General features: G+C 41.5%; 1 protein-coding gene across 1 annotated transcript in view; it reads left to right on the forward strand.

Moving 5' to 3' along the window:
* The window catches only part of LOC139379246 (leucine-rich repeat and fibronectin type-III domain-containing protein 4-like), a 91349-nt gene that overhangs the window by 1480 nt on the left and 64869 nt on the right, over positions 1 to 25000 (forward strand). The window contains exon 2 of the mRNA XM_071122044.1: positions 53 to 931. The gene's annotated coding sequence lies outside the window, so the exon portion shown is untranslated. The remainder of the gene's footprint in view (positions 1 to 52; positions 932 to 25000) is intronic.

Below are 25000 nucleotides of genomic sequence, written 5' to 3' on the forward strand. Positions count from 1 at the left end.
CACGTAGACACACACACACACACACATGATTTTTTCTCCTGCTCTATTACAGATGAACAACAACAAGAACCACCTCCTTCCTCTTTCTATCCGGCTCGTGATTCGACCCACCAAGGGAACCAGGAACCAGGAACCAGGAACCGGAACCAGGAACCAGGAACAGGAACCAGGAATCAGGAATCTTTGGTGGTGAAAAACATAATGTATTATTATATACAATATGAAGAAGGAATATTCCAGAAAAGTTAACGGTACTGGGATGTGGAACTCCAGGAAGGATAGAAGAGGGCTGCTGACAGAGGGAGGAAACGACTGAAGGAAAGGAGGAGAGAGACAGAGGAGAGGGAGGAAACGACTGAAGGAAAGGAGAGAGAGAGACAGAGGAGAAGGAGGAAATAGATTGACATACTGCCCGATCGAGATCTGTCTATCCTACGTTCCATGATATTACATCCCCACAAGATTCCCCTAACAGGATATGGCAAACAGGAAAGACTGCTCCTCATTTAGTGAGTTTCTGAATAATGGGATTGAATGGGAATGAAAATATTTTTTCTTCCCCTGGAACTAAATGATATAATGGGATCGTGGAGTGTGTGACTCAGACCACAAATTCCCCTCTTTGATGTGTGTTGGAAGGGAGACATATTTTGTACAGACGAAGCTGATACACACAGGAGAAAACACCTGGAGCTGGAATCTACACAGCTGATACACAAAGGAGAAAACACCTGGAGCTGGAATCTACACAGCTGATACACACAGGAGAAAACACCTGGAGCTGGAATCTACACAGCTGATACACACAGGAGAAAACACCTGGAGCTGGAATCTACACAGCTGATACACACAGGAGAAAACACCTGGAGCTGGAATCTACACAGCTGATCTGGAAGATGATTTGGAGCTTGGAGTGACACTGACAGAAAAGGTAAAGTATGACTGTTACACACACACACACACACACACACACACACACACACACAGACACACACACACACACACACACACACACACACACACACACACACACACACACACACACACACACACACACACACACACACACACACACACACACACACACACACACACATAACTAAATAAAAAACAGATGTGCAATCACAAATCAAATCAAAGTTTACTCACATTCACCTCACAGTGAAATGCTGAATACAACAGGTGTAGTAGACCTCACAGTGAAATGCTGAACACAACAGGTGTAGTAGACCTTACAGTGAAATGCTGAATACAACAGGTGTAGTAGACCTTACAGTGAAATGCTGAATACAACAGGTGTAGTAGACCTCACAGTGAAATGCTGAATACAACAGGTGTAGTAGACCTTACAGTGAAATGCTGAATACAACAGGTGTAGTAGACCTCACAGTGAAATGCTGAATACAACAGGTGTAGTAGACCTTACAGTGAAATGCTGAATTCAACAGGTGTAGTAGACCTCACAGTGAAATGCTGAATACAACAGGTGTAGTAGACCTTACAGTGAAATGCTGAATACAACAGGTGTAGTAGACCTTAAAGTGAAATGCTGAATACAACAGGTGTAGTAGACCTGACAGTGAAATGCTGAATACAACAGGTGTAGTAGACCTTACAGTGAAATGCTGAATACAACAGGTGTAGAAGACCTCACAGTGAAATGCTGAATACAACAGGTGTAGTAGACCTTACAGTGAAATGCTGAATACAACAGGTGTAGTAGACCTTACAGTGAAATGCTGAATACAACAGGTGTAGTAGACCTTACAGTGAAATGCTGAATACAACAGGTGTAGAAGACCTCACAGTGAAATGCTGAATACAACAGGTGTAGTAGACCTTACAGTGAAATGCTGAATACAACAGGTGTAGTAGACCTTACAGTGAAATGCCGAATACAACAGGTGTAGTAGACCTTACAGTGAAATGCTGAATACAACAGGTGTAGTAGACCTTACAGTGAAATGCTGAATACAACAGGTGTAGAAGACCTCACAGTGAAATGCTGAATACAACAGGTGTAGAAGATCTCACAGGGAAATGCTGAATACAACAGGTGTAGTAGACCTTACAGTGAAAGGCTGAATACAACAGGTGTAGTAGATCTTACAGTGAAATGCCGAATACAACAGGTGTAGTAGACCTTACAGTGAAATACTGAAATGCTGAATACAACAGGTGTAGTAGACCTTACAGTGAAATGCCGAATACAACAGGTGTAGTAGACCTCACAGTGAAATGCTGAATACAACAGGTGTAGTAGACCTTACAGTGAAATGCCGAATACAACAGGTGTAGTAGACCTTACAGTGAAATGCTGAATACAACAGGTGTAGTAGACCTTACAGTGAAATGCTGAATACAACAGGTGTAGTAGACCTTACAGTGAAATGCTGAATACAACAGGTGTAGTAGACCTTACAGTGAAATGCTGAATACAACAGGTGTAGTAGACCTTACAGTGAAATGCCGAATACAACAGGTGTAGTAGACCTTACAGTGAAATGCTGAATACAACAGGTGTAGTAGACCTTAGAGTGAAATGCTGAATACAACAGGTGTAGTAGACCTTACAGTGAAATGCAGAATACAACAGGTGTAGTAGACCTCACAGTGAAATGCTGAATACAACAGGTGTAGTAGACCTTACAGTGAAATGCCGAATACAACAGGTGTAGTAGACCTCACAGTGAAATGCTGAATACAACAGGTGTAGTAGACCTCACAGTGAAATGCTGAATACAACAGGTGTAGTAGACCTCACAGTGAAATGCTGAATACAACAGGTGTAGGTAGACCTTACAGTGAAATGCCGAATACAACAGGTGTAGTAGACCTCACAGTGAAATGCTGAATACAACAGGTGTAGTAGACCTCACAGTGAAATGCTGAATACAACAGGTGTAGTAGACCTCACAGTGAAATGCTGAATACAACAGGTGTAGTAGACCTCACAGTGAAATGCTGAATACAACAGGTGTAGTAGACCTTACAGTGAAATGCTGAATACAACAGGTGTAGTAGACCTTACAGTGAAATGCTGAATACAACAGGTGTAGTAGACCTTACAGTGAAATGCTGAATACAACAGGTGTAGTAGAGCTTACAGTGAAATGCCGAATACAACAGGTGTAGTAGACCTTACAGTGAAATGCTGAATACAACAGGTGTAGTAGACCTTAGAGTGAAATGCTGAATACAACAGGTGTAGTAGACCTCACAGTGAAATGCTGAATACAACAGGTGTAGTAGACCTCACAGTGAAATACTAATTTACAAGCCCTTAACCAACAATGCAGTTTTAAGAAAATACCTAAAAAATAATGTAAGAGATAAGAGATGAGAGAGAGATAAGAGATAAGAAAAACAAATAATTAAAGGCAGAGATATGGAGCCTAACTAACAGCTCTAGGATCAGATAATATAGATCAGAGATTTGGAACCTATCCCTAACTAACAGATCTAAGATCAGATTTAAACTGTTTGGTTCAAGCCCTGAATGCTGATTTTAACCTTAATAAATAACAACTTACAGCCTCTAACCAATAGTGGAGACTATATACAGTAGAGAGGTTATATACAGTAGAGAGGCTATATACAGTAGAGAGGCTATATACAGTAGAGAGGCTATATACAGTAGAGAGGCTATATACAGTAGAGAGACTATATACAGTAGAGAGGCTATATACAGTAGAGAGGCTATATACAGTAGAGAGGCTATATACAGTAGAGAGGCTATATACAGTAGAGAGGCTATATACAGCAGAGAGACTATATACAGTAGAGAGACTATATACAGTAGAGAGGCTATATACAGTAGAGAGGCTATATACAGTAGAGAGGTTATATACAGTAGAGAGACTATATACAGTAGAGAGGCTATATACAGTAGAGAGGTTATATACAGTAGAGAGGCTATATACAGTAGAGAGGTTATATACAGTAGAGAGGCTATATACAGCAGAGAGACTATATACAGTAGAGAGACTATATACAGTAGAGAGGCTATATACAGTAGAGAGGTTATATACAGTAGAGAGGCTATATACAGTAGAGAGACTATATACAGTAGAGAGGCTATATACAGTAGAGAGGTTATATACAGTAGAGAGGTTATATACAGTAGAGAGGCTATATACAGTAGAGAGGTTATATACAGTAGAGAGGTTATATACAGTAGAGAGGCTATATACAGTAGAGAGGTTATATACAGTAGAGAGACTATATACAGTAGAGAGGCTATATACAGTAGAGAGGCTATATACAGTAGAGAGGCTATATACAGTAGAGAGGCTATATACAGTAGAGAGGCTATATACAGTAGAAAGGTTATATACAGTAGAGAGGCTATATATAGTAGAGAGACTATATACAGTAGAGAGGCTATATACAGTAGAGAGGCTATATACAGTAGAGAGGCTATATACAGTAGAGAGGCTATATACAGTAGAGGCTGTATACAGTAGAGAGGCTATATACAGTAGAGAGGCTATATACAGTAGAGAGGCTATATACAGTAGAGAGGCTATATACAGTAGAGAGACTATATACAGTAGGGAGGCTATATACAGTAGAGAGGCTATATACAGTAGAGAGGCTATATACAGTAGAGAGGCTATATACAGTAGAGAGACTATATACAGTAGAGGCTATATACAGTAGAGAGGATATATACAGTAGAGAGACTATATACAGTAGAGAGGCTATATACAGTAGAGAGGCTATATACAGTAGAGAGGCTATATACAGTAGAGAGGCTACATACAGTAGAGAGGCTATATACAGTAGAGAGGCTATATACAGTAGAGAGGCTATATACAGTAGAGAGACTATATACAGTAGAGAGGCTATATACAGTAGAGAGGCTATATACAGTAGAGAGACTATATACAGTAGAGAGGCTATATACAGTAGAGAGGCTATATACAGTAGAGAGGCTATATACAGTAGAGAGGCTATATACAGTAGAGAGGCTATATACAGTAGAGAGGCTATATACAGTAGAGGCTATATACAGTAGAGAGGCTATATACAGTAGAGAGGCTATATACAGTAGAGAGGCTATATACAGTAGAGAGGCTATATACAGTAGAGAGGCTATATACAGTAGAGAGGCTATATACAGTAGAGAGGCTATATACAGTAGAGAGACTATATACAGTAGAGAGGCTATATACAGTAGAGAGGCTATATACAGTAGAGAGGCTATATACAGTAGAGAGGTTATATACAGTAGAGAGGCTATATACAGTAGAGAGGCTATATACAGTAGAGAGGCTATATACAGTAGAGAGGCTATATACAGTAGAGAGGCTATACACAGTAGAGGCTATATACAGTAGAGAGGCTATATACAGTAGAGGCTATATACAGTAGGGAGGCTATATACAGTAGAGAGGCTATATACAGTAGAGAGGCTATATACAGTAGAGAGGCTATATACAGTAGAGAGGCTATACACAGTAGAGGCTATATACAGTAGAGAGGTTATATACAGTAGAGAGGCTATATACAGTAGAGAGGTTATATACAGTAGAGGATATATACAGTAGAGAGGTTATATACAGTAGAGAGGTTATATACAGTAGAGAGGCTATATACAGTAGAGGCTATATACAGTAGAGAGGCTATATACAGTAGAGGCTATATACAGTAGAGAGGCTATATACAGTAGAGAGGCTATATACAGTAGAGAGGCTATATACAGTAGAGAGGCTATATACAGTAGAGAGGCTATATACAGTAGAGAGGCTATATACAGTAGAGGCTATATACAGTAGAGAGGCTATATACAGTAGAGGCTATATACAGTAGAGAGGCTATATACAGTAGAGGCTATATACAGTAGAGAGGCTATATACAGTAGAGAGGCTATATACAGTAGAGAGGCTATATACAGTAGAGAGGCTATATACAGTAGAGAGGCTATATACAGTAGAGAGGCTATATACAGTAGAGAGGCTATATACAGTAGAGAGACTATATACAGTAGAGAGGCTATATACAGTAGAGAGGCTATAAACAGTAGAGAGGCTATATACAGTAGAGAGGCTATATACAGTAGAGAGGCTATATACAGTAGAGAGGTTATATACAGTAGAGAGACTATATACAGTAGAGAGGCTATATACATTAGAGAGACTATATACAGTAGAGAGGTTATATACAGTAGAGAGGCTATATACAGTAGAGGCTATATACAGTAGAGAGACTATATACAGTAGAGAGGCTATATACAGTAGAGAGGCTATATACAGTAGAGAGGCTATATACAGTAGAGAGGCTATATACAGTAGAGAGACTATATACAGTAGAGAGTCAATACAGATTAGAGAGGCTATATACAGTAGAGAGGCTATATACAGTAGAGAGACTATATACAGTAGAGAGGCTATATACAGTAGAGAGGCTATAAACAGTAGAGAGGCTATATACAGTAGAGAGGCTATATACAGTAGAGAGGCTATATACAGTAGAGAGGCTATATACAGTAGAGAGGCTATATACAGTAGAGAGGCTATATACAGTAGAGAGGCTATAAACAGTAGAGAGGCTACATACAGTAGAGAGGCTATATACAGTAGAGAGGCTATATACAGTAGAGAGGTTATATACAGTAGAGAGACTATATACAGTAGAGAGGCTATATACATTAGAGAGACTATATACAGTAGAGAGGTTATATACAGTAGAGAGGCTATATACAGTAGAGGCTATATACAGTAGAGAGGCTATATACAGTAGAGAGGCTATATACAGTAGAGAGGCTATATACAGTAGAGAGACTATATACAGTAGAGAGTCAATACAGATTAGAGAGGCTATATACAGTAGAGAGGCTATATACAGTAGAGAGACTATATACAGTAGAGAGGCTATATACAGTAGAGAGGCTATATACAGTAGAGAGGCTATATACAGTAGAGAGGCTATATACAGTAGAGAGGCTATATACAGTAGAGAGGCTATATACAGTAGAGAGGCTATATACAGTAGAGAGGCTATATACAGTAGAGAGGCTATATACAGTAGAGGGGCTACATACAGTAGAGAGGCTATATACAGTAGAGAGGCTATATACAGTAGAGAGGCTATATACAATAGAGAGGTTATATACAGTAGAGAGGATATATACAGTAGAGAGGCTATATACAGTAGAGGCTATATACAGTAGAGAGGCTATATACAGTAGAGGCTATATACAGTAGAGAGGCTATATACAGTAGAGAGGATATATACAGTAGAGAGGCTATATACAGTAGAGGCTATATACAGCAGAGAGGCTATATACAATAGAGAGGTTATATACAGTAGAGAGGATATATACAGTAGAGAGGCTATATACAGTAGAGGCTATATACAGTAGAGAGGCTATATACAGTAGAGAGGCTATATACAGTAGAGAGGCTATATACAGTAGAGGGGCTACATACAGTAGAGAGGCTATATACAGTAGAGAGGCTATATACAGTAGAGTAGTAGACTTCCGGCGCCGACAGAGATGGCCGCCTCGCTTCGCGTTCCTAGGAAACTATGCAGTTTTTTGTTTTTTTACGTGTTATTTCTTACATTAGTACCCCAGGTCATCTTAGGTTTCATTACATACAGTCGAGAAGAACTACTGAATATAAGATCAGCATCAACTCACCATCAGTACGACCAAGAATATGTTTTTCGCGACGCGGATCCTGTGTTCTGCCTTACAAACAGGACAAAGGAGTGGATCCTATGCAGCGACCCAAAAAAACGACTCCGAAAGAGAGGGAAACGAGGCGGTCTACTGGTCAGACTCCGGAGACGGGCACAGCGCACACCACTCCCTAGCATTCTTCTTGCCAATGTCCAGTCTCTTGACAACAAGGTTGATGAAATCCGAGCAAGGGTAGCATTCCAGAGGGACATCAGAGACTGTAACGTTCTTTGCTTCACGGAAACGTGGCTTACTGGAGAGACGCAATCCGAAGCGGTGCAGCCAACAGGTTTCTCTACGCATCGCGCAGACAGGAAAAAACATCTTTCTGGTAAAAAGAGGGGCGGGGGCGTATGCCTTATGACTAACGTGACATGGTGCGATGAAAGAAACATACAGGAACTCAAATCCTTCTGTTCACCTGATTTAGAATTCCTCACAATCAAATGTAGACCGCATTATCTACCAAGAGAATTCTCTTCGATCATAATCACAGCCGTATATATCCCCCCCCAAGCAGACACATCGATGGCTCTGAACGAACTTTATTTAACTCTCTGCAAACTGGAAACAATTTATCCGGAGGCTGCATTCATTGTAGCTGGGGATTTTAACAAGGCTAATCTGAAAACAAGACTCCCCAAATTTTATCAGCATATCGATTGCGCAACCAGGGGAGGAAAGACCTTGGACCATTGTTACTCTAACTTCCGCGACGCATATAAGGCCCTGCCCCGCCCCCCTTTCGGAAAAGCTGACCACGACTCCATTTTGTTGATCCCTGCCTACAGACAGAAACTAAAACAAGAGGCTCCCACGCTGAGGTCTGTCCAACGCTGGTCCGACCAAGCTGACTCCACACTCCAAGACTGCTTCCATCACGTGGACTGGGAGATGTTTCGTATTGCGTCAGATAACAACATTGACGAATACGCTGATTCGGTGTGCGAGTTCATTAGAACGTGCGTTGAAGATGTCGTTCCCATAGCAACGATTAAAACATTCCCTAACCAGAAACCGTGGATTGATGGCAGCATTCGTGTGAAACTGAAAGCGCGAACCACTGCTTTTAATCAGGGCAAGGTGTCTGGTAACATGACCGAATACAAACAGTGCAGCTATTCCCTCCGCAAGGCTATCAAACAAGCTAAGCGCCAGTACAGAGACAAAGTAGAATCTCAATTCAACGGCTCAGACACAAGAGGCATGTGGCAGGGTCTACAGTCAATCACGGACTACAGGAAGAAACCCAGCCCAGTCACGGACCAGGATGTCTTGCTCCCAGGCAGACTAAATAACTTTTTTGCCCGCTTTGAGGACAATACAGTGCCACTGACACGGCCTGCAACGAAAACATGCGGTCTCTCCTTCACTGCAGCCGAGGTGAGTAAGACATTTAAACGTGTTAACCCTCGCAAGGCTGCAGGCCCAGATGGCATCCCCAGCCGCGCCCTCAGAGCATGCGCAGACCAGCTGGCCGGTGTGTTTACGGACATATTCAATCAATCCCTATACCAGTCTGCTGTTCCCACATGCTTCAAGAGGGCCACCATTGTTCCTGTTCCCAAGAAAGCTAAGGTAACTGAGCTAAATGACTACCGCCCCGTAGCACTCACATCCGTCATCATGAAGTGCTTTGAGAGACTAGTCAAGGACCATATCACCTCCACCCTACCTGACACCCTAGACCCACTCCAATTTGCGTACCGCCCAAATAGGTCCACAGACGATGCAATCTCAACCACACTGCACACTGCCCTAACCCATCTGGACAAGAGGAATACCTATGTGAGAATGCTGTTCATCGACTACAGCTCGGCATTCAACACCATAGTACCCTCCAAGCTCGTCATCAAGCTCGAGACCCTGGGTCTCGACCCCGCCCTGTGCAACTGGGTACTGGACTTCCTGACGGGCCGCCCCCAGGTGGTGAGGGTAGGCAACAACATCTCCTCCCCGCTGATCCTCAACACTGGGGCCCCACAAGGTTGCGTTCTGAGCCCTCTCCTGTACTCCCTGTTCACCCACGACTGCGTGGCCACGCACGCCTCCAACTCAATCATCAAGTTTGCGGACGACACAACAGTGGTAGGCTTGATTACCAACAACGATGAGACGGCCTACAGGGAGGAGGTGAGGGCCCTCGGAGTGTGGTGTCAGGAAAACAACCTCACACTCAACGTCAACAAAACTAAGGAGATGATTGTGGACTTCAGGAAACAGCAGAGGGAACACCCCCCTATCCACATCGATGGAACAGTAGTGGAGAGGGTAGCAAGTTTTAAGTTCCTCGGCATACACATCACAGACAAACTGAATTGGTCCACTCACACAGACAGCATCGTGAAGAAGGCGCAGCAGCGCCTCTTCAACCTCAGGAGGCTGAAGAAATTCGGCTTGTCACCAAAAGCACTCACAAACTTCTACAGATGCACAATCGAGAGCATCCTGGCGGGCTGTATCACCGCCTGGTATGGCAACTGCACCGCCCTCAACCGTAAGGCTCTCCAGAGGGTAGTGAGGTCTGCACAACGCATCACCGGGGGCAAACTACCTGCCCTCCAGGACACCTACACCACCCGATGTCACAGGAAGGCCATAAAGATCATCAAGGACATCAACCACCCGAGCCACTGCCTGTTCACCCCGCTATCATCCAGAAGGCGAGGTCAGTACAGGTGCATCAAAGCTGGGACCGAGAGACTGAAAAACAGCTTCTATCTCAAGGCCATCAGACTGTTAAACAGCCACCACTAACACTGAGTGGCTGCTGCCAACACACTGACACTGACTCAACTCCAGCCACTTTAATAATGGGATTGATGGGAAATGATGTAAATATATCACTAGCCACTTTAAACAATGCTACCTTATATAAATGTTACTTACCCTACATTATTCATCTCATACGCATACGTATATACTGTACTCTATATCATCGACGGTATCCTTATGTAATACATGTATCACTAGCCACTTTATACTACACTATGCCACTTTGTTTACATACTCATCTCATTTGTACATACTGTACCCGATACCATCTACTGTATCTTGCCTATGCTGCTCTGTACCATCACTCATTCATATATCCTTATGTACATATTCTTTATCCCCTTACACTGTGTACAAGACAGTAGTTTGGAATTGTTAGTTAGATTACTTGTTATTACTGCATTGTCGGAACTAGAAGCACAAGCATTTCGCTACACTCGCATTAACATCTGCTAACCATGTGTATGTGACAAATAAAAATTTGATTTGATTTGATTTGATTTAGAGAGGCTATATACAATAGAGAGGTTATATACAGTAGAGAGGATATATACAGTAGAGAGGCTATATACAGTAGAGGCTATATACAGTAGAGAGGCTATATACAGTAGAGGCTATATACAGTAGAGAGGCTATATACAGTAGAGAGGCTATATACAGTAGAGGCTATATACAGTAGAGAGGCTATATACAATAGAGAGGTTATATACAGTAGAGAGGATATATACAGTAGAGAGGCTATATACAGTAGAGGCTATATACAGTAGAGAGGCTATATACAGTAGAGAGGCTATATACAGTAGAGAGACTATATACAGTAGAGAGGCTATATACAGTAGAGAGGCTGTATACAGTAGAGAGGTTATATACAGTAGAGAGGCTATATACAGTAGAGAGACTATATACAGTAGAGAGGCTATATACAATAGAGAGGTTATATACAGTAGAGAGGCTATATACAATAGAGAGGTTATATACAGTAGAGAGGTTATATACAGTAGAGAGGCTATATACAATAGAGAGGTTATATACAGTAGAGAGGCTATATACAATAGAGAGGTTATATACAGTAGAGAGGATATATACAGTAGAGAGGCTATATACAGTAGAGAGACTATATACAGTAGAGAGGCTATATACAGTAGAGAGGCTATATACAGTAGAGAGGCTATATACAGTAGAGAGGCTATATACAGTAGAGAGGCTGTATACAGTAGAGAGGCTATATACAGTAGAGAGGCTATATACAGTAGAGAGGTTATATACAGTAGAGAGGCTATATACAGTAGAGAGGCTATATACAGTAGAGAGACTATATACAGTAGAGAGGATATATACAGTAGAGAGGTTATATACAGTAGAGAGGCTATATACAGTAGAGAGGCTATATACAGTAGAGAGGCTATATACAGTAGAGAGACTATATACAGTAGAGGGGCTATGTACAGTAGAGAGGATATATACAGTAGAGAGGTTATATACAGTAGAGAGGCTATATACAGTAGAGAGGCTATATACAGTAGAGAGACTATATACAGTAGAGAGGCTATATACAGTAGAGAGACTATATACAGTAGAGAGGATATATACAGTAGAGAGGCTATATACAGTAGAGAGACTATATACAGTAGAGAGGCTATATACAGTAGAGAGACTATATACAGTAGAGAGGCTATATACAGTAGAGGGGCTATGTACAGTAGAGAGGATATATACAGTAGAGAGGTTATATACAGTAGAGAGGCTATATACAGTAGAGAGGCTATATACAGTAGAGAGACTATATACAGTAGAGAGGCTATATACAGTAGAGAGACTATATACAGTAGAGAGGATATATACAGTAGAGAGGCTATATACAGTAGAGAGGCTATATACAGTAGAGAGGCTATACACAGTAGAGAGGCTATATACAGTAGAGAGGATATATACAGTAGAGGCTATATACAGTAGAGAGGCTATATACAGTAGAGAGGCTATATACAGTAGAGGGGCTATATACAGTAGAGAGGCTATATACAGTAGAGAGGCTATATACAGTAGAGGGGCTATATACAGTAGAGAGGCTATATACAGTAGAGAGGCTATATACAGTAGAGGGGCTATATACAGTAGAGAGGATATATACAGTAGAGAGGCTATATACAGTAGAGAGGTTATATACAGTAGAGAGACTATATACAGTAGAGAGGCTATATACAGTAGAGAGGCTATATACAGTAGAGAGGCTATATACAGTAGAGAGGCTATATACAGTAGAGAGGCTATATACAGTAGAGAGGCTATATACAGTAGAGGGGCTACATACAGTAGAGAGGCTATATACAGTAGAGAGGCTATATACAGTAGAGAGGCTATATACAATAGAGAGGTTATATACAGTAGAGAGGATATATACAGTAGAGAGGCTATATACAGTAGAGGCTATATACAGTAGAGAGGCTATATACAGTAGAGGCTATATACAGTAGAGAGGCTATATACAGTAGAGAGGATATATACAGTAGAGAGGCTATATACAGTAGAGGCTATATACAGCAGAGAGGCTATATACAATAGAGAGGTTATATACAGTAGAGAGGATATATACAGTAGAGAGGCTATATACAGTAGAGGCTATATACAGTAGAGAGGCTATATACAGTAGAGAGGCTATATACAGTAGAGAGGCTATATACAGTAGAGGGGCTACATACAGTAGAGAGGCTATATACAGTAGAGAGGCTATATACAGTAGAGAGGCTATATACAATAGAGAGGTTATATACAGTAGAGAGGATATATACAGTAGAGAGGCTATATACAGTAGAGGCTATATACAGTAGAGAGGCTATATACAGTAGAGGCTATATACAGTAGAGAGGCTATATACAGTAGAGAGGCTATATACAGTAGAGGCTATATACAGTAGAGAGGCTATATACAATAGAGAGGTTATATACAGTAGAGAGGATATATACAGTAGAGAGGCTATATACAGTAGAGGCTATATACAGTAGAGAGGCTATATACAGTAGAGAGGCTATATACAGTAGAGAGACTATATACAGTAGAGAGGCTATATACAGTAGAGAGGCTGTATACAGTAGAGAGGTTATATACAGTAGAGAGGCTATATACAGTAGAGAGACTATATACAGTAGAGAGGCTATATACAATAGAGAGGTTATATACAGTAGAGAGGCAATATACAATAGAGAGGTTATATACAGTAGAGAGGTTATATACAGTAGAGAGGCTATATACAATAGAGAGGTTATATACAGTAGAGAGGCTATATACAATAGAGAGGTTATATACAGTAGAGAGGATATATACAGTAGAGAGGCTATATACAGTAGAGAGACTATATACAGTAGAGAGGCTATATACAGTAGAGAGGCTATATACAGTAGAGAGGCTATATACAGTAGAGAGGCTATATACAGTAGAGAGGCTATATACAGTAGAGAGGCTGTATACAGTAGAGAGGCTATATACAGTAGAGAGGCTATATACAGTAGAGAGGTTATATACAGTAGAGAGGCTATATACAGTAGAGAGGCTATATACAGTAGAGAGACTATATACAGTAGAGAGGCTATATACAGTAGAGAGGCTATATACAGTAGAGAGGCAATATACAGTAGAGAGGCTATATACAGTAGAGAGGCTATATACAGTAGAGAGACTATATACAGTAGAGGCTATATACAGTAGAGAGGCTATATACAGTAGAGAGGCTATATACAGTAGAGAGGCTATATACAGTAGAGAGACTATATACAGTAGAGAGGATATATACAGTAGAGAGGTTATATACAGTAGAGAGGCTATATACAGTAGAGAGGCTATATACAGTAGAGAGGCTATATACAGTAGAGAGACTATATACAGTAGAGGGGCTATGTACAGTAGAGAGGATATATACAGTAGAGAGGTTATATACAGTAGAGAGGCTATATACAGTAGAGAGGCTATATACAGTAGAGAGACTATATACAGTAGAGAGGCTATATACAGTAGAGAGACTATATACAGTAGAGAGGATATATACAGTAGAGAGGCTATATACAGTAGAGAGACTATATACAGTAGAGAGGCTATATACAGTAGAGAGACTATATACAGTAGAGAGGCTATATACAGTAGAGGGGCTATGTACAGTAGAGAGGATATATACAGTAGAGAGGTTATATACAGTAGAGAGGCTATATACAGTAGAGAGGCTATATACAGTAGAGAGACTATATACAGTAGAGAGGCTATATACAGTAGAGAGACTATATACAGTAGAGAGGATATATACAGTAGAGAGGCTATATACAGTAGAGAGGCTATATACAGTAGAGAGGCTATACACAGTAGAGAGGCTATATACAGTAGAGAGGATATATACAGTAGAGGCTATATACAGTAGAGAGGCTATATACAGTAGAGAGGCTATATACAGTAGAGGGGCTATATACAGTAGAGAGGCTATATACAGTAGAGAGGCTATATACAGTAGAGGGGCTATATACAGTAGAGAGGCTATATACAGTAGAGAGGCTATATACAGTAGAGGGGCTATATACAGTAGAGAGGATATATACAGTAGAGAGGCTATATACAGTAGAGAGGTTATATACAGTAGAGAGACTATATACAGTAGAGAGGCTATATACAGTAGAGAGGCTATATACAGTAGAGAGGCTATATACAGTAGAGAGGCTATATACAGTAGAGAGGCTATATACAGTAGAGAGGCTATATACAGCAGAGAGGCTATATACAGTAGAGAGGCTATATACAGTAGAGGCTATATACAGTAGAGAGGCTATATACAGTAGAGAGGCTATATACAGTAGAGGGGCAATATACAGTAGAGAGGCTATATACAGTAGAGAGGCTATATACAGTAGAGGGGCTATATACAGTAGAGAGGATATATACAGTAGAGAGGCTATATACAGTAGAGAGGTTATATACAGTAGAGAGGCTATATACAGTAGAGAGGCTATATACAGTAGAGAGGCTATATACAGTAGAGAGGTTATATACAGTAGAGAGGCTATATACAGTAGAGAGGCTATATACAGTAGAGAGGCTATATACAGTAGAGAGGATATATACAGTAGAGAGGCTATATACAGTAGAGAGGCTATATACAGTAGAGAGGCTATATACAGTAGAGAGGATATATACAGTAGAGGCTATATACAGTAGAGAGGCTATATACAGTAGAGAGGCTATATACAGTAGAGAGGATATATACAGTAGAGAGGTTATATACAGTAGAGAGGCTATATACAGTAGAGAGGCTATATACAGTAGAGAGGCTATATACAGTAGAGAGACTATATACAGTAGAGGGGCTATGTACAGTAGAGAGGATATATACAGTAGAGAGGTTATATACAGTAGAGAGGCTATATACAGTAGAGAGGCTATATACAGTAGAGAGACTATATACAGTAGAGAGGCTATATACAGTAGAGAGACTATATACAGTAGAGAGGATATATACAGTAGAGAGGCTATATACAGTAGAGAGACTATATACAGTAGAGAGGCTATATACAGTAGAGAGACTATATACAGTAGAGAGGCTATATACAGTAGAGGGGCTATGTACAGTAGAGAGGATATATACAGTAGAGAGGTTATATACAGTAGAGAGGCTATATACAGTAGAGAGGCTATATACAGTAGAGAGACTATATACAGTAGAGAGGCTATATACAGTAGAGAGACTATATACAGTAGAGAGGATATATACAGTAGAGAGGCTATATACAGTAGAGAGGCTATATACAGTAGAGAGGCTATACACAGTAGAGAGGCTATATACAGTAGAGAGGATATATACAGTAGAGGCTATATACAGTAGAGAGGCTATATACAGTAGAGAGGCTATATACAGTAGGGGGGCTATATACAGTAGAGAGGCTATATACAGTAGAGAGGCTATATACAGTAGAGGGGCTATATACAGTAGAGAGGCTATATACAGTAGAGAGGCTATATACAGTAGAGGGGCTATATACAGTAGAGAGGATATATACAGTAGAGAGGCTATATACAGTAGAGAGGTTATATACAGTAGAGAGACTATATACAGTAGAGAGGCTATATACAGTAGAGAGGCTATATACAGTAGAGAGGCTATATACAGTAGAGAGGCTATATACAGTAGAGGGGCTATATACAGTAGAGAGGCTATATACAGTAGAGAGGCTATATACAGTAGAGGGGCTATATACAGTAGAGAGGCTATATACAGTAGAGAGGCTATATACAGTAGAGGGGCTATATACAGTAGAGAGGATATATACAGTAGAGAGGCTATATACAGTAGAGAGGTTATATACAGTAGAGAGACTATATACAGTAGAGAGGCTATATACAGTAGAGAGGCTATATACAGTAGAGAGGCTATATACAGTAGAGAGGCTATATACAGTAGAGAGGCTATACACAGTAGAGAGGCTATATACAGTAGAGAGGATATATACAGTAGAGGCTATATACAGTAGAGAGGCTATATACAGTAGAGAGGCTATATACAGTAGAGGGGCTATATACAGTAGAGAGGTTATATACAGTAGATAGGCTATATACAGAAGAGAGGCTATGTACAGTAGAGGGGCTATATACAGTAGAGAGGCTATATACAGTAGAGAGACTATATACAGTAGAGAAGCCATATACAGTAGAGAGACTATATACAGTAGAGAGACTATATACAGTAGAGAGGCTATATACAGTAGAGAGGCTATATACAGTAGAGAGGCTGTATACAGTAGAGAGGCTATATACAGTAGAGAGGCTATATACAGTAGAGAGGCTATATACTGTAGAGATGCTATATACAGTAGACAGACTATATACAGTAGATAGACTATATACAGTAGAGAGACTATATACAGTAGAGAGGCTATATACAGTAGAGAGGCTATATACAGTAGAGAGGCTGTATACAGTAGAGAGGCTATATACAGTAGAGAGGCTATATACAGTAGAGAGGCTATATACAGTAGAGAGATTATATACAGTAGAGAGGCTATATACAGTAGAGAGGCTATATACAGTAAAGAGGCTATATACAGTAGACAGACTATATACAGTAGAGAGGATATATACAGTAGAGAGGCTATATACAGTAGAGAGGATATATACAGTAGAGAGGCTATATACAGTAGAGAGGCTATATACAGTAGAGAGGCTATATACAGTAGAGAGGATATATACAGTAGAGAGGCTATATACAGTAGTGAGGTTATATACATTAGAGAGACTATATACAGTAGTGAGGTTATATACAGTAGAGAGGCTATATACAGTAGTGAGGTTATATACAGTATAGAGACTATATACAGTAGAGAGGTTATATACAGTAGAGAGGCTATATACAGTAGTGAGGTTATATACAGTAGAGAGGCTATATACAGTAGAGAGGTTATATGCAGTAGATAGGCTATATACAGTAGAGAGGTTATATACAGTAGAGAGGCTATATACAGTAGAGAGGCTATATACAGTAGAGGGGCTATGTACAGTAGAGAGGTTATATTCAGTAGAGAGGCTATATACAGTAGAGGCTATATACAGCAGAGAGGCTATATACAGTAGAGAGGTTATATACAGTAGAGAGGCTATATACAGTAGAGGCTATATAAAGCAGAGAGGCTATATACAGTAGAGAGGTTATATACAGTAGAGAGGCTATATACAGTAGAGGGGCTATATACAGTAGAGAGGCTATATACAGCAGAGAGACTATATACAGTAGAGAGGCTAAATACAGTAGAGAGACTATATACAGTAGAGAGGCTATATACAGTAGAGAGACTATATACAGTAGAGAGGATATATACAGTAGAAGCTATATACAGTAGAGAGACTATATCCAGTAGAGAGACTATATACAGTAGAAGGGCTATATACAGTAGAGAGGTTATATACAGTAGAGGGGCTATATACAGTAGAGAGGCTATATACAGTATAGAGGTTATATACAGTAGAGAGGCTATATACAGAAGAGAGGCTATGTACAGTAGAGGGGCTATATACAGTAGAGAGACTATATACAGTAGAGAAGCCATATACAGTAGAGAGACTATATACAGTAGAGAGACTATATACAGTAGAGAGACTATATACAGTAGAGAGGCTATATACAGTAGAGAGACTATTTACAGTAGAGAGACTATATACAGTAGAGGGGCTATATACAGTAGAGGCTATATACAGCAGAGAGGCTATATACAGTAGAGAGGTTATATACAGTAGAGAGGCTATATACAGTAGAGAGGCTATATACAGTAGAGAGACTATATACAGTAGAGGTTATATACAGTAGAGGGGTTATATACAGTAGAAGCTATATACAGTAGAGAGACTATATACAGTAGAGAGACTATATACAGTAGAAGGGCTATATACAGTAGAGAGGTTATATACAGTAGAGGGGCTATATACAGTAGAGAGGCTATATACAGTATAGAGGTTATATACAGTAGAGAGGCTATATACAGAAGAGAGGCTATGTACAGTAGAGGGGCTATATACAGTAGAGAGACTATATACAGTAGAGAAGCCATATACAGTAGAGAGACTATATACAGTAGAGAGACTATATACAGTAGAGAGACTATATACAGTAGAGAGGCTATATACAGTAGAGAGACTATTTACAGTAGAGAGACTATATACAGTAGAGGGGCTATATACAGTAGAGGCTATATACAGCAGAGAGGCTATATACAGTAGAGAGGTTATATACAGTAGAGAGGCTATATACAGTAGAGAGGCTATATACAGTAGAGAGACGATATACAGTAGAGGTTATATACAGTAGAGGGGTTATATACAGTAGAGAGACTATATACAGTAGAGAGGCTATATACAGTAGATGGGCTATGTACAGTAGAGAGGCTATATACAGTAGAGAGGTTATATACAGTAGAGAGGCTATATACAGTAGAGGCTATATACAGCAGAGAGGCTATATACAGTAGAGAGGTTATATTCAGTAGAGAGGCTATATACAGTAGAGGCTATATACAGCAGAGAGGCTATATACATTAGAGAGGTTATATACAGTAGAGAGGCTATATACAGTAGAGAGGTTATATACAGTAGAGAGGCTATATACAGTAGAGGGGCTATATACAGTAGAGAGGCTATATACAGCAGAGAGACTATATACAGTAGAGAGGCTATATACAGTAGAGAGACTATATACAGTAGAGAGGCTATATACAGTAGAGAGACTATATACAGTAGAGAGGCTATATACAGTAGAGGCTATATACAGTAGAGAGACTATATACAGTAGAGACACTATATACAGTAGAGGGGCTATTTACAGTAGAGAGGTTATATACAGTAGAGGGGCTATATACAGTAGAGAGGCTATATACAGTAGAAAGACTATATACAGTAGAGAGACTATATACAGTAGAGAGGCTATATACAGTAGAGAGGCTATATACAGTAGAGAGACTATATACAGTAGAGAGGTTGTATACAGTAGAGAGGCTATATACAGTAGAGAGGCTATGTACAGTAGAGGGGCTATATACAGTAGAGAGGCTATATACAGTAGAGAGACTATATACAGTAGAGAAGCCATATACAGTAGAGAGACTATATACAGTAGAAAGACTATATACAGTAGAGAGACTATATACAGTAGAGAGGCTATATACAGTAGAGAGGCTATATACAGTAGAGAGACTATATACAGTAGAGAGGCTATATACAGTAGAGGCTATATACAGTAGAGAGACTATATACAGTAGAGGGGCTATATACAGTAGAGAGGTTATATACAGTATAGGGGCTTTATACAGTAGAGAGGCTATATATAGTAGAGAGGTTATATACAGTAGAGAGGCTATATACAGTAGAGAGGCTATGTACATTAGAGAGACTATATACAGTAGAGAGGCTATATAGAGTAGAGAGACTATATACAGTAGAGCAGCCATATACAGTAGAGATACTATATACAGTAGAGAGACTATATTCAGTAGAGAGGCTATATACAGTAGAGAGACTATATACAGTAGAGAGACTATATACAGTAGAGGGGCTATATACAGTAGAGGGGCTAAATACAGTAGAGAGGCTATAAACAGTAGCGAGGCTATATACAGTAGAGAGGCTATAAACAGTAGCGAGGCTATAAACAGGTCTGTTGTCCTGCTGCCGGGTCTGTTGTCCTGCTGCCGGGTCTGTTGTTCTGCTGCCGGGTCTGTTGTTCTGCTGTCGGCTCTGTTGTCCTGCTGCCGGGTCTGTTGTTCTGCTGCCGGGTCTGTTGTTTTGCTGCCGGCTCTGTTGTCCTGCTGCCGGGTCTGTTGTTCTGCTGCCGGGTCTGTTGTCCTGCTGCCGGGTCTGTTGTTCTGCTGCCGGGTCTGTTGTTCTGCTGCCGGGTCTGTTGTTCTGCTGTCGGCTCTGTTGTTCTGCTGCCGGGTCTGTTGTCCTGCTGCCGGCTCTGTTGTCCTGCTGCCGGGTCTGTTGTTATGCTGCCGGCTCTGCTGCCGGCTCTGTTGTCCTGCTGCCGGGTCTGTTGTCCTGCTGCCGGGTCTGTTGTCCTGCTGCCGGGTCTGTTCTTCTGCTGCCGGCTCTGTTGTCCTGCTGCCCTGGTCTGTTGTCCTGCTGCCGGGTCTGTTGTCCTGCTGCCGGGTCTGTTCTTCTGCTGCCGGCTCTGTTGTCCTGCTGCCCCGGTCTGTTGTCCTGCTGCCGGGTCTGTTGTCCTGCTGCCCCGGTCTGTTGTCCTGCTGCCGGGTCTGTTGTCCTGCTGCCGGCTCTGTTGTCCTGCTGCCGGGTCTGTTGTCCTGCTGCCAGGTCTGTTGTCCTGCTGCCGGGTCTGTTGTCCTGCTGCCCCGGTCTGTTGTCCTGCTGCCGGGTCTGTTGTCCTGCTGCCGGCTCTGTTGTCCTGCTGCCGGGTCTGTTGTCCTGCTGCCAGGTCTGTTGTCCTGCTGCCGGGTCTGTTGCTCTCTTTTTCCACCCCTGGTGTATTTCTAGATTGTTGTTCTGTTCTTCTGGGTTTGGGTTTTGCCCACAAAAGGACTTATTACTATAATTACTATAATTTTTTTAAAATTACAGTAGTGAGTTAAAATGTTTTTTTTTTGTTTTAAATATAACTTTTAAATATCTACAGTACTAATGTGGGAATAGAGATGGTATAGACATGGGGGGATGGATTGAACAGAAGGAAAATAGAGAGACAGAGAGATGAAGGGATAGAAGGATGGAAAGATGGGTAATTAAGTGATTGATGAACAGCAGGTTACTGGTGAAGAGAACAAGCTGTCACCATGACAACCACGCAGAGAGAGAGAGAGAGAGAGAGAGAGGGAGAGGGAGAGGGAGAGAGAGCGAAGGGGGAGAGAGAGACAGAGAGAGCGAAGGGGGAGAGAGAGACAGAGAGGGAGAAGCGGGAGAGAGGCAGAGAGAGCGAAGGGGGAGAGAGAGACAGAGAGGGAGAAGCGGGAGAGAGAGGCAGAGAGAGCGAAGGGGGAGAGAGAGACAGAGAGGGAGAAGGGGGAGAGAGAGACAGAGAGAGCGAAGGGGGAGAGAGAGACAGAGAGGGAGAAGCGGGAGAGAGAGGCAGAGAGAGCGAAGGGGGAGAGAGAGACAGAGAGGGAGAAGGGGGAGAGAGAGACAGAGAGAGCGAAGGGGGAGAGAGAGACAGAGATGGAGAAGCGGGAGAGAGAGGCAGAGAGAGCGAAGGGGGAGAGAGAGACAGAGAGGGAGAAGGGGGAGAGAGAGACAGAGAGAGCGAAGGGGGAGAGAGAGACAGAGAGGGAGAAGCGGGAGAGAGAGGCAGAGAGAGCGAAGGGGGAGAGAGAGACAGAGAGGGAGAAGGGGGAGAGAGAGGCAGAGAGAGAGAAGCGGGAGAGAGAGAAGGGGGATGTCAAATGAAATCAAATATTATTCTTCACATGCTTTGTAATGTTTACGGACCAACAACGCAGAGAGAAAGAAAATAGAGAAATAATAGGAAAGTAAAACACTCACTACAATTTATAATAGATGAACAACGGGTGACGATAAATTGGTGCTCGGCGCACAAGTAAACGTACGAGGTAATTGAGGTAGATATGGTCATATAACTATGAATAAAGTGATAGTCACAATGCAAAAAGGGTGGTCAGCTATTTGGTTAACTATTTTAATAGAGGCCGTGGATGGCTGGGAGTTCGGGCCCCGGTGATGTACTGGGCCGTCCTTATTACCCTCTTGTAGAGCCTTGAAGTCGGATACCTAGCAGTTGCCAAACAGTACTGCAGACAGCCAAGAGGCTCTCGATGGTGCAGCTGTAGAACTGTAGATTTGAGGGCCCGTGCCAAATCTATTCAGCCTCCTGAGGGGGAAGAGGCGTTGTCGTGCTCTCTTCACGACTGTGTTGGTGTGTGCGGGCCAAGGATAGATCCTTAGTGATGTGGACACTGAGGAACTTGAAGCTCTCGACCTGCTCCACTACAGCCCAATCGATGTGGGATGTGGGCGTGCTTGGCCCTCCATTTCCATTTTTTGACGTTGAGTGAGAGGTTGTTTTCCTGGCACCACACTGCCAGGTCTCTGACCTCCTCCCTATAGGCTGGCTCATCGTTTTCAGTGAACTGTTGTGTCGTCAGCAAACTTAATGAGTCGTTGGAGTCGTGTTTGGCCACGCAGTCGTGGGTGAACAGGGAGTAAAGGAGGGGACTGAGCACGCACCCCTGAGAGGCCCATGTTGAGGATCAGCGTGGCAGAAGTGTTGTTACCTTCCCTCACCACCTGGGGGCAGCACGTCAGGAAGTCCAGGATCCAGTTGCAGAGGGAGGTGTTTAGTCCCAGGGTCTTTAGCTTAGTGATGAGCTTGGAGGCCACTATGGTGTTGAACGCTGAGCTGTAGACAATTGGTATTGGTATTTGGTATGAATAGGGAGGGTGAATGTAATCTAGGAGGAGGAGGGGGGATATATGTAATCTAGGAGGAATAGAGGCTTTATGTAATCTAGGAGGAAGGGAGGATATATGTAATCTAGGAGGAAGGGAGGATATATGTAATCTAGGAGGAAGGGAGGATATATGTAATCTAGGAGGAGGGGAGGATATATGTAATCTAGGAGGAAGGGAGGATATATGTAATCTAGGAGGAATAGAGGATATATGTAATCTAGGAGGAAGGGAAGATATATGTAATCTAGGAGGAGGGGAGGATATATGTAATCTAGGAGGAAGGGAGGATATATGTAATCTAGGAGGAATAGAGGATATATGTAATCTAGGAGGAAGGGAGGATATATGTAATCTAGGAGGAGGGGGGATATATGTAATCTAGGAGGAAGGGAGGATATATGTAATCTAGGAGGAATAGAGGATATATGTAATCTAGGAGGAAGGGAGGATATATGTAATCTAGGAGGAAGGGAAGATATATGTAATCTAGGAGGAAGGGAGGATATATGTAATCTAGGAGGAAGGGAGGATATATGTAATCTAGGAGGAAGGGAGGATATATGTAATCTAGGAGGAAGGGAGGATATATGTAATCTAGGAGGAAGGGAGGATATATGTAATCTAGGAGGAAGGGAGGATATATGTAATCTAGGAGGAAGGGAGGATATATGTAATCTAGGAGGAGGGGGGATATATGTAATCTAGGAGGAAGGGAGGATATATGTAATCTAGGAGGAAGGGAGGATATATGTAATCTAGGAGGAATAGAGGATAAATGTAATCTAGGAGGAAGGGAGGATATATGTAATCTAGGAGGAGAGGGGGATATATGTAATCTAGGAGGATTAGAGGCTTTATGTAATCTAGGAGGAGGGGAGGATATATGTAATCTAGGAGGAATAGAGGCTTTATGTAATCTAGGAGGAAGGGAGGATATATGTAATATAGGAGGAGGGGGGGATATATGTAATCTAGGAGGAAGGGAGGATATATGTAATCTAGGAGGAATAGAGGATATATGTAATCTAGGAGGAAGGGAGGATATATGTAATCTAGGAGGAATAGAGGCTTTATGTAATCTAGGAGGAAGGGAGGATATGTAATCTAGGAGGAATAGAGGATATATGTAATCTAGGAGGAAGGGAGGATATATGTAATCTAGGAGGAGGGGGGATATATGTAATCTAGGAGGAAGGGAGGATATATGTAATCTAGGAGGTATAGAGGATATATGTAATCTAGGAGGAAGGGAGGATATATGTAATCTAGGAGGAAGGGAAGATATATGTAATCTAGGAGGAAGGGAGGATATATGTAATCTAGGAGGAAGGGAGGATATATGTAATCTAGGAGGAATAGAGGCTTTATGTAATCTAGGAGGAAGGGAGGATATATGTAATCTAGGAGGAAGGGAGGATATATGTAATCTAGGAGGAAGGGAGGATATATGTAATCTAGGAGGAAGGGAGGGTATATGTAATCTAGGAGGAATAGAGGATAAATGTAATCTAGGAGGAAGGGAGGATATATGTAATCTAGGAGGAGAGGGGGATATATGTGATCTAGGAGGAATAGAGGCTATATGTAATCTAGGAGGAGGGGAGGATATATGTA

The sequence above is a fragment of the Oncorhynchus clarkii genome, chromosome 21 (genome assembly GCF_045791955.1).
Source record: "Oncorhynchus clarkii lewisi isolate Uvic-CL-2024 chromosome 21, UVic_Ocla_1.0, whole genome shotgun sequence".
Lineage (NCBI taxonomy): Eukaryota > Metazoa > Chordata > Actinopteri > Salmoniformes > Salmonidae > Oncorhynchus > Oncorhynchus clarkii.